The 16,087-nt window shown below is 43.0% G+C and overlaps 1 protein-coding gene across 3 annotated transcripts in view; it reads left to right on the top strand.

Moving 5' to 3' along the window:
* Nucleotides 1-16,087, top strand: part of ILDR2 (immunoglobulin like domain containing receptor 2) — a 61,102-nt gene that overhangs the window by 18,907 nt on the left and 26,108 nt on the right. The gene's annotated exons all lie outside the window — the stretch shown is intronic.

Raw genomic sequence — 16,087 nt, 5'->3', positions numbered from 1 at the left:
GTAAAGGGAAAGTGGAGACACTACAAATCAGCTCATCACAGTGGAAGCAGCATATCTGTGAGATAAACAGATACCTGCCAGGAGTCTTGGGGAGGAGAATCATGCAATTCTGCTCTGTTCCACATTAATTAGAAATGTTCAAAGCATGGTCAATTTGCCTTGTAAGCTTTTTAGGGCAATACTAGTTGTGTTCATTAAAGGGGTTAGTTTGAAATCTGTGAGAATTTTCTGGGTGCAGAAAGCACTATATTTACTTTCCAAATGCAACGTTTTGAGTTGTCTTTGTCTTGGTGCCCCTTTAAGGAATTTTTCAAAATACTGTTACAGTTTTACGAATTCTAATTATTTGGTTTTTATATTCTGCCGGCCTATTTGTTGAGTATTCTTTCTGTGTGAGACTAGAAGAGCAACTTGATTCCTGAAGTCAGCCTCCAGGAGATACAGACCTCAGCGGGAAGATCACTGGGTCCACAGTCTGGGAGGTACAACCTCCATGAGCCACTGGTCCAGGCATTGAACTTAGTATGAAGAATGGTTGGAGGAACTGGGAGAATTTGGTGTAGTGAAGGAGGACTTGGGAAGGGAGCTTGGGAGGTGTCCCCAGGTACCTGAAATGAAATTGTATAGAGGAGGGACTGGAAACTGACTCCGTGTGGCCAGGTAAAACTAGGACCAGAAGTAGACGTTACAAGGGGAGGGAGTCCATCTCAGGATAAAGAAAGAACTGTTAACAGCTGGGAAGATTCTAAAGATGCACTAAGTGTTCTCTAAAGATGCAGTAAGAGTGGTGATATTTCGATGACCTTGAGAAGGTAGATAATTTCTTATGAGTTACTGTATCAGGCATTTGTGTATAGGAAAAGGTATTCAATTAAGTCATCTTTGAGCTTTATTTCAGGTTTAAAACTCTCAAAGTAAAAAGTAAATGAACATGAGTGATGTGACTACCTTGATAACAGAGAAACTGACCATCCCAGGAATTCAGTCCTCAGGACAGAGTTAAAGGGGTTACAGGTTGATTACGAGAACAGGCAGGGTGATGCACACTCACAAGGAAGTCAGAGGGAATGAACTATGGTCTTCTGCAGTCAGTCAGGATTAAAAGGACTAATTCCACAAGAATGAAAAGAAGCTACTGATGGAGGCTTGAAGAAGTTGAAACTTTAGCTCCTCTTGGAGGGTGATCACAACATGGGGAGGAGAAAACAGGTTGGCATTTCAGATGACCAAGTAATAAGGAAAGATAAATTAAAGGGATAAATCAGATGCCAAATTAAGAAGAATTCAACTTTCTCATGATACGAAGGTAAAGATGGAAAAGTTGATGGAGCAAGGTTATGAAGTGTCTTATATGTCAGACTAAGACGTTTCACTTCCTCTGAAGACTTTGGGGAGCCAGTGAAGAAGCTGTTGCAGAGGAATGAAATGAGATCTCAGGGTCAGAACAATTAGGACCGGGTAGTCTCTTGTTAGGGAGGAGGGTTAGAACAGAAGGATCGGTTATGGGGCTGCTGCAGGGTGAGACGGTACGAGATTATGAACCAGAGTGATGAACTGAGAAGGGACAACATAGAAACATTTCTGAGATGGAAGTGATGGATCTTGACGACTAATTAAAAACACGAGAGAGAGAGGGATGAGTCAAAAGGACCCCATTGTTTCTGGCCAACTGGGTAACCAACTGTTTTGTCAACCCAGATAGAGGACGCAGGTTGGGAAGCAGGTTGAAGAGTCAGGAGAACGAGTTTGGTTGCTGACATGTGCAGTATGGGAGGCCTGTGGGACACCAAGGTGGAGATGCCTTGCTGACAATTAAAAACATAGGTCTGGAACTCAGTGGAGAAGCAGGGATTAGAGATGATAGATTTGAGAGTCATGAGTGGTAGTCACAACCATGAAAGAAGAGATGAGTCACCCAGGAAGATTATATAAAGTGAAAAGGGCCAAGGACAGAACCTCATCCACCTTACATTCTGGTTTGACCTCATGTGAGTGGTAACACTGGTGCCGCACGTGTCCTTGTCTTGGTCTCCCCTGCCACACTGGGAGCTTCTCAATAGCACTGGACCATGAACTCTTCAGAGGCAAGGACCAGTTCTCATTCATCTTTATATCTGCGATGCCTAGCAGAGTGTCTAGAATAAAGGAGCTTGAGTGAATGTTTTAAAATGTTAAATAGACAGAATCTGTAACTAATACTTACTTTGTGCCTCTTAAATGTTAGTCAATACTAAGTATATAATTGTTGACTTCTGAAGTATTGATACAATCAATGTCTACAGCCTCAAGTGAGATAGAACATGGTTTAATCTCATCGGTCATGATTCTTTATCTGGGTATTCAAATAATTACTAAGCAACAGATCCATCAGGGACTATGGCTGAAAGCAACAGAAGTAGACGCTGGCTAACTTAAGCAGGAAAGGAATTCGTTGGAAGGATATCAACACTGAAAGGAAGGCTGGAAAATCAGTCTCCAAAAAAGGATAATATATTCGGGTAACACCTATTAGCTTCTGTTAAAAAACAAACAAACAAACCCTTAAATGTCAGTGACTTACCACAACAGAAATTCATTACTTCATCTTGTCATAGTCAGATGTGGGTTCAGAGGCTTCCCTGGGGAGCTCCCTTCCAAGCGATGGGGCTGGGGTCTAGGCTTCTCCATTGTTCAGCTCACTGCATTGGAGAACTTTGCTCCCAGCTGCACAGAAATAGGAAGTGAGGAAGATCACGTGGGACTTTTTAGGAGTCAGGTCTGTCAGCGACACAGGTTACTCCTGTTATTTTGTATGTGCCCAGGAAGAAAGTGAAAATATTTTGATGAACACAGCGCAGTCCCTGCCCTGCCAGAGATGCTCTAAGGTGTACATAGCAAGAATTCATAGAATTCTAAAAGAATGCCTTTAGGGCTCCATGGACGTTAAAAAAATCAACTTTTTTTTTTTTTCTAATCTCACATTTGCTCACTCAAGAATCAGTCTTGGAAAAGAGAGTCCATTTGGCCCAGTTTGGGCAGGTGTCCACTGCTTAGCCTTGGGAGATCAGAGGCTCTTGGTGGCTAGTCCATCAAGATACAGAGAAAAATTAATTCCTCAAAGGAAACTGAGGCACTGTTACAAAAAAAAAAAAAAAAAAAGAAGGGGAGAATGGATGTGAGATGCCTGAAAAAGCAATAAATATCCACTAAAGTGATACCATTACTACATCTCCTACTGTTGTTAAGGTACACTGATAATAATTTGAGTTCACAAAATTTTTCTATAATAACTTTATAACATAGGAGAGCAGACATTATTTTTCTTGTTTTTCAAATGAAGAAATTAACATTCAAGTTTTGTAACTATTATCCTAGTTAAAAAAAAAAATGTCGCTGATCAAACCCAAGTGCTTTGATTCCTAGCCTCCTCTCTTTCCTTGATACCACATGACCCGTCTATATTAAGAAGCTATAGAATGCTCCCCTGCATAAGCCATGCTTGCAAAAAATGTGGTTGCTGCTTGAGGCCATAGGTAATGATTTTTACTTGTCCTAGATTTGCTTTAGTTTTTCATTTGATTTCTGTGAAACTGCTTATAACCATTGACCTCAGCCCTCACTTCAAAGACATAGTTGTTCTTGTCTAGATTGCATACCTCCCCACTGAGCGAGACCCACCCCTCTCTTCCCCATACTTCTGAGCCATCTACGCATCACTGTGGATGCTTCTTTTAGAGGTTTCAGAAGTATCTGCAGTTGTGATTCAGGGAAATGGGAGGATAACCGCTCATTCAGAATCAAACACAAAAACTATACTGAACACTCTTTTAATCTCTTTTTGATGATTCAGAAGGTAGAGTCATTTTGAAGTTGGAAATGCACATGGTATTTTGAGTGCTTTGAGATGAGGGTGACAGCTACCTTAGAAATATTTAGACAGATGTTTTGGGATGGTAGGGCCATAGCAGCAGACAGTCACAGAAGGTGGAAGTGTCCAGAAATCTGCCACCCTGAGATTAGACATTGGTCTAGGATCAGTGGCAGGAACAGTCTGTTTATAACCTGGAACCATGCCACTGTTTGGATAGGAATAAAGTTCCCTTGGGCAGCTCCAGCTGGCAGGAAAAGGACCTCACCATTCAGGAAGGCTCAAGCAGGGAAGTTGTTATTTTAAAATCTGAAAGCAGCTCGCCTTGTTCTTGTTTCTTTCTATGCACCATATAAGGGCCTGACCCCATCTTTCTGATGGCTCATTGGTAGCTTGTTTTTTAAGGGCCAAGTATAAAAAGGAGGGAAAGGGCCCCAGTGGAAATATGGCTGGAAGAACACTTGTGCCCTTGTACCAAGAACAGAAAAACAGGACATGAGTTAAGGAGTGTTCAGAATGAAAGCTAAGGAAGATTTTCCTAATGATAAGTAGCAATTTTTGGAAATTAGGGTTGGTAGAGGGAAATTATAGACTCCCTCTCTGATGATGAGCTTTCTTTTTTTTATAAACTAAAAAAAAGGAAGTTTATTTTTAAACTTTTTTGTTTTTAATTAAAGTATAGTTGATTTACCATGTTGTATTTGTTTCTGGTATACAGTGAAGTGATTCAGTTTTATATATATACATATGTATATATATAAAATATATATGAATATATACACATATAAAATACATATATATGAATATATTTACCTTTTCATGTTCTTTTCCACTATAGGTTATTATAAGATATTGAATAGAGTTCCCTGTGCTCTACAGGTCCTTGTTGTTTATCTCTTTTATATACAGTAGTTTGTATATGATGAGCTTCCAACATGGAACAGGTTTTCTTGTTCAGGATATTAGGATAAACACGATGGCTTTAGAGTTCAATCTATAAATCTGACCTCATCTAAAAGATCCACAGATTGCAGAATTAATTCTCTCTATAGGGTGATGCCCCGAATACTGCTGTCTTGTTTTGTTTTAATACCGCCTCTGTTTTAGGGAAAAAATGGTACATGTTTATTGTAAAAATTCCAAACAAAACAGAAAAGGACAAAACAAGAAAATGTCTCCTGAAATCTCATCATCCAGAGCTGACTGTGTGTTCTTCAGAACTCTTTTGATTGCAAGGGATCGATACTTAAACTGGCTCAGGGGAACGTTTTGGCTTAGGTAACCGGTAAGTCCCGGGATATTCCTCGCTTCAGGCATGTCTGAGTCCCAGTGTTCAGATCATCTGTGTCCTCTGTGTCAGTTTCATTCTTAGGAAGACTCTCTCTACTTGCGCCAAACGTGGCCCCCAGCAGGCCCAGGCTTCCATGGTCTTTAACACCTTACATCTCAGGAGGATAAACTGCCTCTCTCCATAGTTTCAGCAAAAGTCCTGTTGTTGGGAGTGAGTTGTTCTTTGGGAGAGGAACGTAGGGTACCACTAGCCCCAAACGAACCATGTGAATTGAAGGGAAGAGGGAAAAGGAATTGCTTCCTCACAAGAAATTGGGCATTTGTTTCCAAGTGAAGAAGATAAGAATGCCAGGCAGCCAAAAACACATACTGTTCATGTTTGATGGAATTCACCAATTTCTGCTTCTTTATAGGCCAAATGCAATGCTATTCCAGGAGGCCAGAAATAGGCTTGTCCCAGCAGGTCCTTGTGAGTAGGTGCTAAGTTGGGACTGAGTCTTCCCTGTGAAGGTAATGCCACAGAATTACCTTTGTTTTCCTGTCATGCCTCTAGTTTTCCTTCCATCTTCTCCTGTGACTTACCCAGAAGTACAGAATATATTACCCAGAGAAGAGGTAGAGAAATAGGCATGCATGAATTTTTAAAGAAAAATCAAGTTATTCACAATACTGTGCCTGAAATTGTTATTCTGGTCTAAAATCAACCTTTCTGCCTATTAGTATTAAAAAGCCATTAAGAACGTAATAATAAGGAACCAGGGAATTCCTGGGAGGAGACATCTCAGAACTTGTGACCGGCTTTAGGGATTTGATGGGAGTCAGTTTCTATGGTTGTGCAGAAATACTCTGGTGCTCACCCCTGTGTCCATGCTGCATCCCATCTTACCCCCACCTCCATGTCATTGGTTCTGGCTGTTTAGAAAGGCTACTTGTTGCCAAGACTCCCCCTCCCCCTTCTCTTCCTCTTTGCCAGCCCCAGCCCGTGCTGCTAACCAAGGAGATTTGCCGATTAAGAGGGCTTCAGCTCAGAGAGTTCCCATGGCAACAGCCTCCTCGGAGGTCTTTGTTGCCTGCTAAAACTTTGATCTCTGAGAGTGGCTGCTGCTGTTTCTCTCGAAGATTTATAAACAGAGGAAGAGGGGGAAAGAATTGGAGGAGAAGAAAGAAAAGTTTACTCCTGGCAGAAGGGAGAGAAGGAATTAATTACAGAGCCACACTCTAGCCATAAATCTGAGGGTTTCTCCTTTGGAGCATCCTTTGACTTGGGCTGTGCCCACGTTTTCATTTGTAGACTCGATTATACTGCAGCTATCTTGGCTCCACATGAAAGACCTCAAGAGGAGTTGATTCCTCTAGGAGGACGGGCTTGTCCCATCTAGCTTCAGACTTCCAGAAGAGCCAAGCAAACTGCACTGGCTCCCGTGAAAGGAGAGACATGAAACCAAGGGGAGGAAGCTTTTTAGGACTCAGCCCCACTGGCTTTTCTCCCAGCGCGTCCTCTCTGAGTCCTGGCTGCTTTGCCCTGAGCTTACCTAGATGCCCCTGTTGGTCTTGGTTTTGAGAAGAACCAGAAAAATGTGTCGAAGGAATGGAGGAGAAGGACAAGCCAGAAAAGTCAGCCAGGCATTGACTAGAATCTGATTCTGATTAATGGCTGTCAGTTCTACTGTTTGAGGAATGGAGGGGGATTGTGGTTGCTCCAAAGACTAGGGATCATGCCTTCAACTCTTTGCAGGGAGCCTCCTACAGCCTTCAGACCTCTCTACTGCTGAATTGCAACCTTGCTCTTTGATAGGCACCGTGGAATGGAATCAGTTTTGCTTCAAGTATGATTTATATTTAAATTACGATTTAACTTTTAACTAGTCTTTTTTGCATACTACATCCCTAGCACAATGAGGATACAAAGTAAATAAATGACACTGTCTTGTCCCTATAAAAATTACTATCTTTTGGTAAAGATATGTTTTGTATTTCTGAAGCAATGAGAGAACAGTGCAAGAAAAGATGAACACTGTATTTGATGTTCAAGAGGGGCCGATTTTGCCCCCCAGGAGATATTCGGCAATGTTTAGAAACACTTCTGGAAGTCACACCTTGCGGGGGGCTATGGCATCCAGTGGGTAGAGCCCAAGGAGGTTGCTGTACGTCCTACAGTGCACAGAACAGCCCTTCTACCCCCCAACAAAGAATTATCTGGCCCCAAATGTCAATAGCGCCAAAGTTGCAAAACCCTGATTTTGACCAAAGGTCAATCTGGATGCTGGGTAAGGTCCACTGTGAAGAGCATAGGCTGGGGTCAGATGTCCGTGGACTCAGTGCAGGATATAGCCTTTGACAAGTCAATCTTGAGGAGTCTTGCTCTCCTTAACTGTAAAAATGGAGGAGGGCTGATAAAAGTCACATGGAAGGCCTGTTGTGAGGATTGAATAGCACATAATGCGAACTCAGTAAATGTCAGTTCCCTTCTCCTGCCCCTTCCTGTCCCCCACATCTCATTGCCAGTGTGTCATCCCTAATCCAGGGGAACCCTGTTTACGGAATGCTGTGTTCCGGGACGCCTCCCAGAAAGCCGACTTTCCTTTAGCCCATTCCATAGGCAGAGGCTTTCATGAGCCCTCTGTGAATTGGCAATCCTATTACTAATAGATTCATGTTTTCTCTATGACATCTGTGCAGCGCCTTGCGAGTAGTGACCCTGATCAGTCCTGTGGGAATCTTCCTGCTTGTGGATCTTGGGGCATTCTGTCCCAGCATGCTATCTTTTGGTTCCTGTGTTTTGGTTGCTGTAGGAAGTCCCCATTTCTCTGTTAATTACAGGGTGTTTACTACCCAACCTGAATACAAGGCTTAAGTCATACAGGCCATTTGATACGATAAACTCTGGAAGGATTTGGGGAACATCTGAGACTTGGATTAGGATCTGGATGGGCCTAGAAAGACTTTAGATAGCATGAGCTTATAATTTATCATCCAAACGAGGATACTCCTGAGAGTGAAAAGAGGAGACTTTTAATAATTTATGTCAAGACAACAGGCTGGTATGGTGGTCACTCCATCTTTAGAGATGATCACCTTGAAGGTTCTTTGTTTGATTGAAGGGAACAGAAGATCCAGGGGAGCTGGGGGCAGATGAGTTTCAGCTCACCTTCACCTGCTGAACCCTGGATGTTAGATTGCGGTCTGTTCACGGGGACCTAGGGACGTGCACCTCTCCATTCATTTACTAGAAGCAAGCAAAGGGGCCCTGCTAAGAGGTGGTGGTTTGCAGTGTAAGTTGCTCATTGAAAAATATGTGCTAAGATTTCTGAAGGGTAAGTGGAGAGAGTATAACTCAATGGTACAGTGCATGCCTAGCATGCATGAAGTCCTGAGTTCAATCTCCAGTACCTCCACTAAACAAACAAACAAACAAACAAACCCAACCCCCCCCCCCCCCCAAAATTTCTGAAGGGTAAAGGATGCCCTTTTAGGCTCTTAACTGCCGCGGGTTGTTAAGAGGACAAACGAGATCTTGAAGGCACTGTTTGCCCGCCCGTCATCCCCAGCCGCCCAGTCCCGCGCTGGGACTGCTCTCCCCTCCGCACCCCAGCTCCCTCGCCGCCTTTCTCCCGCCTCACTATTTTTGCCTCACTTGTTGCTCATCACTGTGGGAGGAAACTCGGCCCTCAATTAGTGCGCATTCCTGAAGCCTGCGGTTGCCGTGGTTACCCGGGCGGGCGCTGGAGCAGCTGGGTCAGCCCGCCAGCCTCATTGTAGTCCATGGACCCGGCGGCGACAAAAATGCGAGGCCCGAGCGCGGGAGGGAGGGGACCCGGCCCCGCAGAGGGGAGGCACCGGGGGCCCGCAGGAGAGTGGGTGTCGCCGAGAAATCGGCTCAGCCCTGGAAAGAAAGAATGGCAGCCCTTGAAAGCCGGTCAGGAGACAGTCTTGGCATTTTTCTCCAAAGCCAGCTGCCGCTATTCAAGTGCGCAGGTTTGCGTTCACACGGGGAAAAGTGCCTCCGAGTTCGCCCTGGGAAATGCACCATGGGGGAAGCCCCTCAAACCGGGAGCCGGGCTGGCCACGGAGGAAGGGGCAGGAACTCTGACAAGCCAGGACCTACCAAGCTGGGTGCCCCTCCATGTCTGCCTCAGACCACCTGACCTTTTTGGTTTAAGGAGACTAGCCATTCTTGATATCTTTGCATCTAAGATGTCTGTGCCAGTCTGATAGATGGAGCACAGTGAGCTCAGGAAATCACACTGGGCACCAAGAAACTCAATTTCCTCCTTGCATTAAATCCCACCCTGCTCCGCATCTCTTTGGAGTCAAACCTAGCTGTCTCTTCTGTGTTTCATCTCAAGCCAAGCTGAGCATGTTGTATTACTAATAATACTTTGTATCTGTTCGCTCTCTGGGGCTAGGGGGTTGGATCGCTATCGCACTTTGCAAAGGCAGAGAGCTTCACAACCTTCTTTATTATTGTTTGTTAGTTTGTAGCAGCATGGTGAATGCCTTTTCATTAGCACACACTGTGTTATGATGTATTCAGTAATCATTTTCTGCTCACAGCTTTACAAGGTGCTGAAAATTTTAACCGTCTCCGACACTCCTATATCCAAAAATTATACTTTAATTACGTAAGTAGAGCAACAATGCCACAAACACAAATTCTAACATTTCTAAATTAAGACTAAGCAAAGCTTGAGGGGGAGTGAGATGTTGGGGAAAAAATCCTGGAATGGGGGTGAGTAGACACACGTTCTACTCCTGGTTCAGTTATTAGTCAGCTGTGTGACTTTGGGTAAGATTCTTAAGCTCTCTTGAGGCTCAGGTTCCTGAAAGCGTGGAGTGGGTTATGGGTTAGATGACCTCTGAGATCCTTTCTAGCAATCCAGTCTGATTCTGGAACTCTGTGTGAACAGAAGTCAGTGCCTTAGGCCGAGCTTAAGATCACTGCTGGAAAGCCTGAAGCACTTATTAACAGTTAATTGCAGACGATCCAATACGAGTCACTTTGTGGAGAGAATCCACAGTCAGAATTATTCACTATAATGTAAAGTGAGCTAAAATGTAATGGACACAAAAGGAAAAACAACACACGTGACATGCTTAAATACAGTTTACAAATATAAATAAAAGAAGGGGAGGCTATATCCACATTTGCGATGGATAATCATAAACCGTATTTATTGAATTGCATGGTTGCCATGGGAATATAGAATAAAAACAGGGATGTGTGTGCCCTTGGGGAATTTCCAATCTATTTGGGATTCCAAATAGCCATAGAAACAACTGTATGCTTAAAAGGGCCGGAGAAAAATATCTGTGGTCTTCAAAGACTTACGAAAGAAACACTTTGGAGGGTTAGGAGCTGAGAGAACAAGGGTGAAAACAGTATATTCCTGAAAATGAATCCAGGGCATCTTAGGAAGGCTTGGAAGTGGGATGAAGCCCAGATGTGTATTAAACAGAAGGGGAAAGGGGGGAACCACAAGGAGCTGGGGGAGAAAAGCATCCTGGATCATCCTGAAGGTTCATTTGTATAATATACAGGCAAACCCAAGGAGGACTCTAAGTTAGTATGTTTCAAAGAAATGAATGGAGATAACTATGCTGTCAGTAGTGGTGAGATCGCAAGGACGAAGAAAGTGTTGTTTCCCCTCCTTTTCGTAAGTTCCAGGGCATTAAAAAAAGGTGTCTGTTGTCATTGGGTAACTGAGTGGGAGATCTAAGATCTGAAAACAAGTTTGTCCTACACTCAGCATTTCTGCACCTTCCATTGCACTTCAAAAGCTTGGACTAATGATCAGAGCTTGGATTTAAGTTTTAAGACTCAAGACAAAAACAGTTTTTTTGGATAAAATTTGTATGCATATTGTATCTCTCTGTAATGACTACCTTAAAAATACCCCAGCCTGATGGCTTTCAACTGCTGGGGTGGGGTGTGTGTAGTGGGTGGGTCTTCAATCGCCTGAGATAGCAAGATGGCCTTTGGGGATATTCCAGTGACTAGAGGATGCTCTTGGCATTGAGCCCTGAGCCCAGGGGTGCTAAACAGTCTCCAGTACCTAGAATAGTGCTGAACGAAGGTGTGGTTCCTTCACATTCTCATTCAGAGCCTTTTTCCTTTCTGAGATGGATAAAAGGCACTATCATGAGCAGTAAATCAGAAGTCCAGGCAGAAGCCCAGAATAGAAAACAATGGGGATTTACTTCTGGAAAAACTTCAGCATCCTGATGGGTGAGCTGCCTCCTCATGCTGGGCTTCTGGGGATGCAGCATAGAGCACAGTCCTCGCCCCAGAAGGGTTTCCATCCTGCTAGTGGAGGCACACATAAAGGAATCACCGCCACCGAGAGAGAAGTACTCTAATGCAGGTGTGGACAGTGGTCCTCAGGAGCACGGAGGAGGAGGCACCTACTCAGGGCAGTATTCTTACAGGGCTCTGGTGGAGCATATTTCAGAGTAAGGATTTGCACAGAGCAGGGGATTGAAAAGTTCATTGGCTGGTTGTCTTAGTACAGAAGGTAAGTACGTCCTGAATTGAGAGCCTGGCCAACCTAGGAAAGGGTATTAGAACCTTGGGGAAATGTCACCAGGACACGCTGAGTTGTGAAATATGCAAAGATAATGCCACGGTAGAGGAGAAGTGGGAAACTAGGTAAAGATTGTGTCTCTAGGGGGGCAGCCTCATGACTTGGTGGAACCTGATGTCAAAAATGAAAAAAAAAAAAAAGATGAAGACATTGGATTTGGCAGGAAGAAGGTCCTGTGAGTTTGATAAGCCTTGTGACACAGAAGCAGATGACTAAAACTGAGTTCTCATCCTCACACTGTTGGGCAAGCTGCATGGGCCAGCCTGAGGCTTTCAGGCACAGGGATCATGTCTTGTTCTCTGTATCTGCACTTGGCACTGTATACACTTCTTTGTTGACTGAATGAATGAATAAACGATGAATGAATGACTTGGAGGCATTCCAGGAATGAGCTTGTTCTCAGGAATATGCACAAAGAGTTCAGTTGGGGATAACTTCAAGGTGTCAATGGCAGAAAACAGCTGAAGTGGGAAATTATAGAGGTAAAATCTGGAAGTTGTTTTATTCACAATGATTGTTTTCTTCCCTCATCATTCAACCCAAAGTATGTGAACGTTTTTGGCTATGAAGTTGGTGACGGCATGGTTTGATACTGGCACTTGTGTGTGTGTGTGTATACAAACTATTAGTATGCCTGATTCATTTGGTCTATTCATGTGGAAATTTCTTAAAAGTAATGGATTTTGCAAGGTTTGGGGAAAACTGTTTGAGTGCTTACATGAAAACTGTATTTTCTACTTGTATTCTGAGCTGGAGTTTGACAAGAGTAAATGTGGTCTTCCATTTGCTGGGTCTGTTTTCCATCCTTTTCTTAGATGTTAAAGTGACTTGTAATTGCCACTCTTTAAATGAATCCTGGAAGAATGACAGTGATTCATAAGTGTTGGTAAAGAGCTGCTGAAATCTGGAATGTATTTACTGCAACTGTTTGGACTCTGTAAGATCAGACCTTCATTGGACATAGCAGAATAGAAGAGGGAGAGAAGATAGAGCATTTCTAGCTGGCAACAGCAGTTCTTAGGAACTGTTAAAACGAGAAGCTGGAAGCAAAATGACTTTCAGAAATAGAGGATTCCAGCATAAGTCCACTTTTTAAAATGTCTTTAGCTCAGGAAAATATAAGTCATGGTATAAAAGCCAGAGAGCTTTGCTGTCTCTCTACTGTTGACATAACATAGTGGTATATTGTCTGCTATCCCCAAACTCCTACTATGTTCTCGATTCTGAAGACATTTAATTTTAGCCACTTTACTGCAAAAGTCTGTCACCCACGCCACCCCGGGGCTAACACTACACGGGTGCATTGTGGGAAGCCTTCACCATCTTCTGAAGCATCAGCGATTGGCTGTCGCTTTAGGAGAACGAGAAGCTTGATGTATGTCTTCTATTGGAGTGACAAGCTTTGTGAATCTCCTGTCCATGTTTCATATTTTAACGTTCTCAATTACACATATAAAAAAAAAAATCTAAATAAGCCCCTTCATTGTTCTTCCGCAAGCCCATTCCAGCTCCCCAGAAATAAGAAGGGCTAACAATTTGGTGGGTAATACTGTTGTTTTCAGATTCTGATTTGAACGTAGGTGCCTAAGAGCTTACATTCGCTAACATTCTGTATGTAGAAGCAGTGTCAGGACACCATCGAGGTGACTTCACAGCCCGCGGGGAAATCCTACCTTTGTATTACATCTATTCACAATCATATCTGTGTGTATATACCCCTCAGAGGTGGCAAGCATGTGATCCCTGGGCTCTGTACAGCCCCCAAATGTATTTTGCACGGCTTGTCTGGTGACTTTTAAAAAATATATGAATGGGTTGCCAACATTTGAAAATCAGGATACTTCGCAGAAAAAATCTGGGGTTTGGCTTATCTTGAAAAATAGGAAGATTTGCAACCCAGAAGACACATTCCTGAGAGACAACAATTGGCTTGAGGTGGGTAGTAGCAGCCCCTGTGGAAACAGCCTGCCATTTGCCACGCTCCCGACTGTTCCCGTTGTATGACATTTGGCCAACTGCACTTGTCTGCATTACCTACTGGTCCCCATAAATATACAGAGTTGGGTTCACAATGCTAATCACTAAGCAAGGGATTTGAGAACTGAAAATGTTATCGATCAGGTGACCAGATAAATAATTGTCCAAATGAGAACAATTTTGAAATTAAAAAGGGGTGCTATTAATAATTACACCAGGACAACAGGCATAAGCCAGGACTGTTCTAGACAAACCAAGATATATGGTCTCCTTATTTATAGACCTCTTTGTTCAACCACTTCATTTGACTGATGAGAAAATTGAGTCCTGGAAAGAGGAAGGAACTAGCCTGCAGCAGTCCCCAAGTAAACTAATGGCAAAGCTGCCTTCAGTACCCTGACTCCTAGTCCACTGCTTTCTCCAGTAGAATGTGTAATATGTGAGCACAGTATCCTCCTTGAATGGATTTTTTTAAAAATAATTAATGATTAACACAGAGCTAATCTCCCATGAGAAAGTATATACAAACCAGTAGCTTTTATCATCAATAACATTTTTATTATAAATGTAGTGAATGATTTGGGCTACAGCACATATAGAGATGTTTAAAACACTGGTAAGCTTGAGAACTAGAGCGTAAACCCAAGAAAAGCTTCTCATTTTACTTAATATAATAAGAGAGCTATCTAGAAATGCTAATTACCCAGATTAAAAAAAAAAAAAACACCATTAAGTAAGCATCTGATAACCAGCTTGTTAAAAACACAGTATGTTGACTTCTTGATCATTGCCTACTGGCTGGTAATTAATATTAATTATGCTTTTAAGAGATGCCCACAATCCTAAATTCCCAAATCCTTGACCACCTGACTGTTGCCTTGTTGAGTCTCCAAAAGATACTTGTACAGAGAACACTCCACGTGAGACCAGTGCATACTCTTAATCACTTGCTCGGACTTTGGCCCCAAATCCCTGTCTGGTTTCCAATCCTAGGGAACTGGACTAGACCATGCATACATTTTAGAGGCACCTCTTAGCCTTTTGTTGAAGCTTAGGCCAAAGGCTAGCCCAAGAACTCTCCTTCAGGTTGTCTTTTTCCAATGACCCACTTGACTCCCACTTGTCTTTCCCAGAGACCTTGCAACAGCAGACCCCTCTTACCATGTCAGCTGCACGAGATGGAAGACAGAAAGAAGGAAGCCCTTCTTGCCGAAACCTAAAACAGAGCCAGCCTAGTGGCCCACTCCATGCTTCCTTTCCCTTGGAATGTCCCAACTAGCATTTCAAATGCGGGACCATTTCCCATGCAGGAGACAGGACCTGGACACATTACACCACACAGGTCTTGTATAGTTGAGCCAAGAAAAAGTAAAGTGAGCAAAGAGCCCTTTTACCCGACTCCCAACACCTTGCCCCTGCTGCCGCGTCCTCCCCACAGTGTCCTGGAAGAGCTCCTTTTTCTTTGACATTTGTCAGAGCTGCTTTTCCGTGGGGTGGTTTGACAGAGGAGAGGACCAGTGACCAACCATCACCTTTAGACTCAAAATATAAACCATGTAATTAGGTAACTTTTTCTCTGATGCGCCTCAACAAACTTCAACAGGAAAAGTTCTTTTTTTTTTTTTTTTTCAAATTTTATTTTATGTTGAAGTCTAGGTGGTTTACACTGCATAATTTCTGGAGTACAGCATACTGATTCAGTTATGCGTGTATATATTCCTTTTCATATTCTTTTTTATTATAGGTTGTTACAAGATAGTGAATAGAGTTCCCTGTGCTCTACAGTAGGACCTTGTTGTTAGGAAAAATTGTTTTCTAAATGAGCCAAATCTATATGCATGGAACAAGCCCCTAGGAGTTATATTTTCTGATAGTGACCTATGGCCACTGAACCTTTGAAGTGTTAATATTTTGGCTAAATTGGTATAAGTCAAAAATATCAAGTTATTTTCATCTTTGAAAAAATATTTTAATGTGTTTACTAGAAAAGCTAAAATTACTGTTGGATCACATTATATTTCTACCAGCCAGAGCTGTTCTAGAAGCGTATGTCATGACCATGAATGAAGTAAGATTCAGTTGCAAGCTTAGGAACCCAGTGACCTTTTGCCATCGTAAGTCCGAAAGGAGGGCTGTTTGCTAATTGCTTCCTGGTACAACTTGTTTACCAGCAAGGCTGCACTGTGGCCGAGTTACCTGGTGGGGGGCAGACAACCCATCATGGCCTTTACATTTACCTGGATATGAGGACATGGTGAAAACCTTCAGCACTTCTTTCTATATAAATCAGGCTGGTTTTTAAAAGGACTAACCTCCTCCCTAAACATCTTCCAGTGTCTTGTTTCCTGCACAGCTCTTTGCTTCTCAGAGCCCCGAGGGGCACCTGTTCTGA

Source organism: Camelus bactrianus, chromosome 21, assembly GCF_048773025.1.
Source record: "Camelus bactrianus isolate YW-2024 breed Bactrian camel chromosome 21, ASM4877302v1, whole genome shotgun sequence".
NCBI lineage: Eukaryota > Metazoa > Chordata > Mammalia > Artiodactyla > Camelidae > Camelus > Camelus bactrianus.
This window is presented reverse-complemented; position numbering and strand designations above follow the sequence as displayed.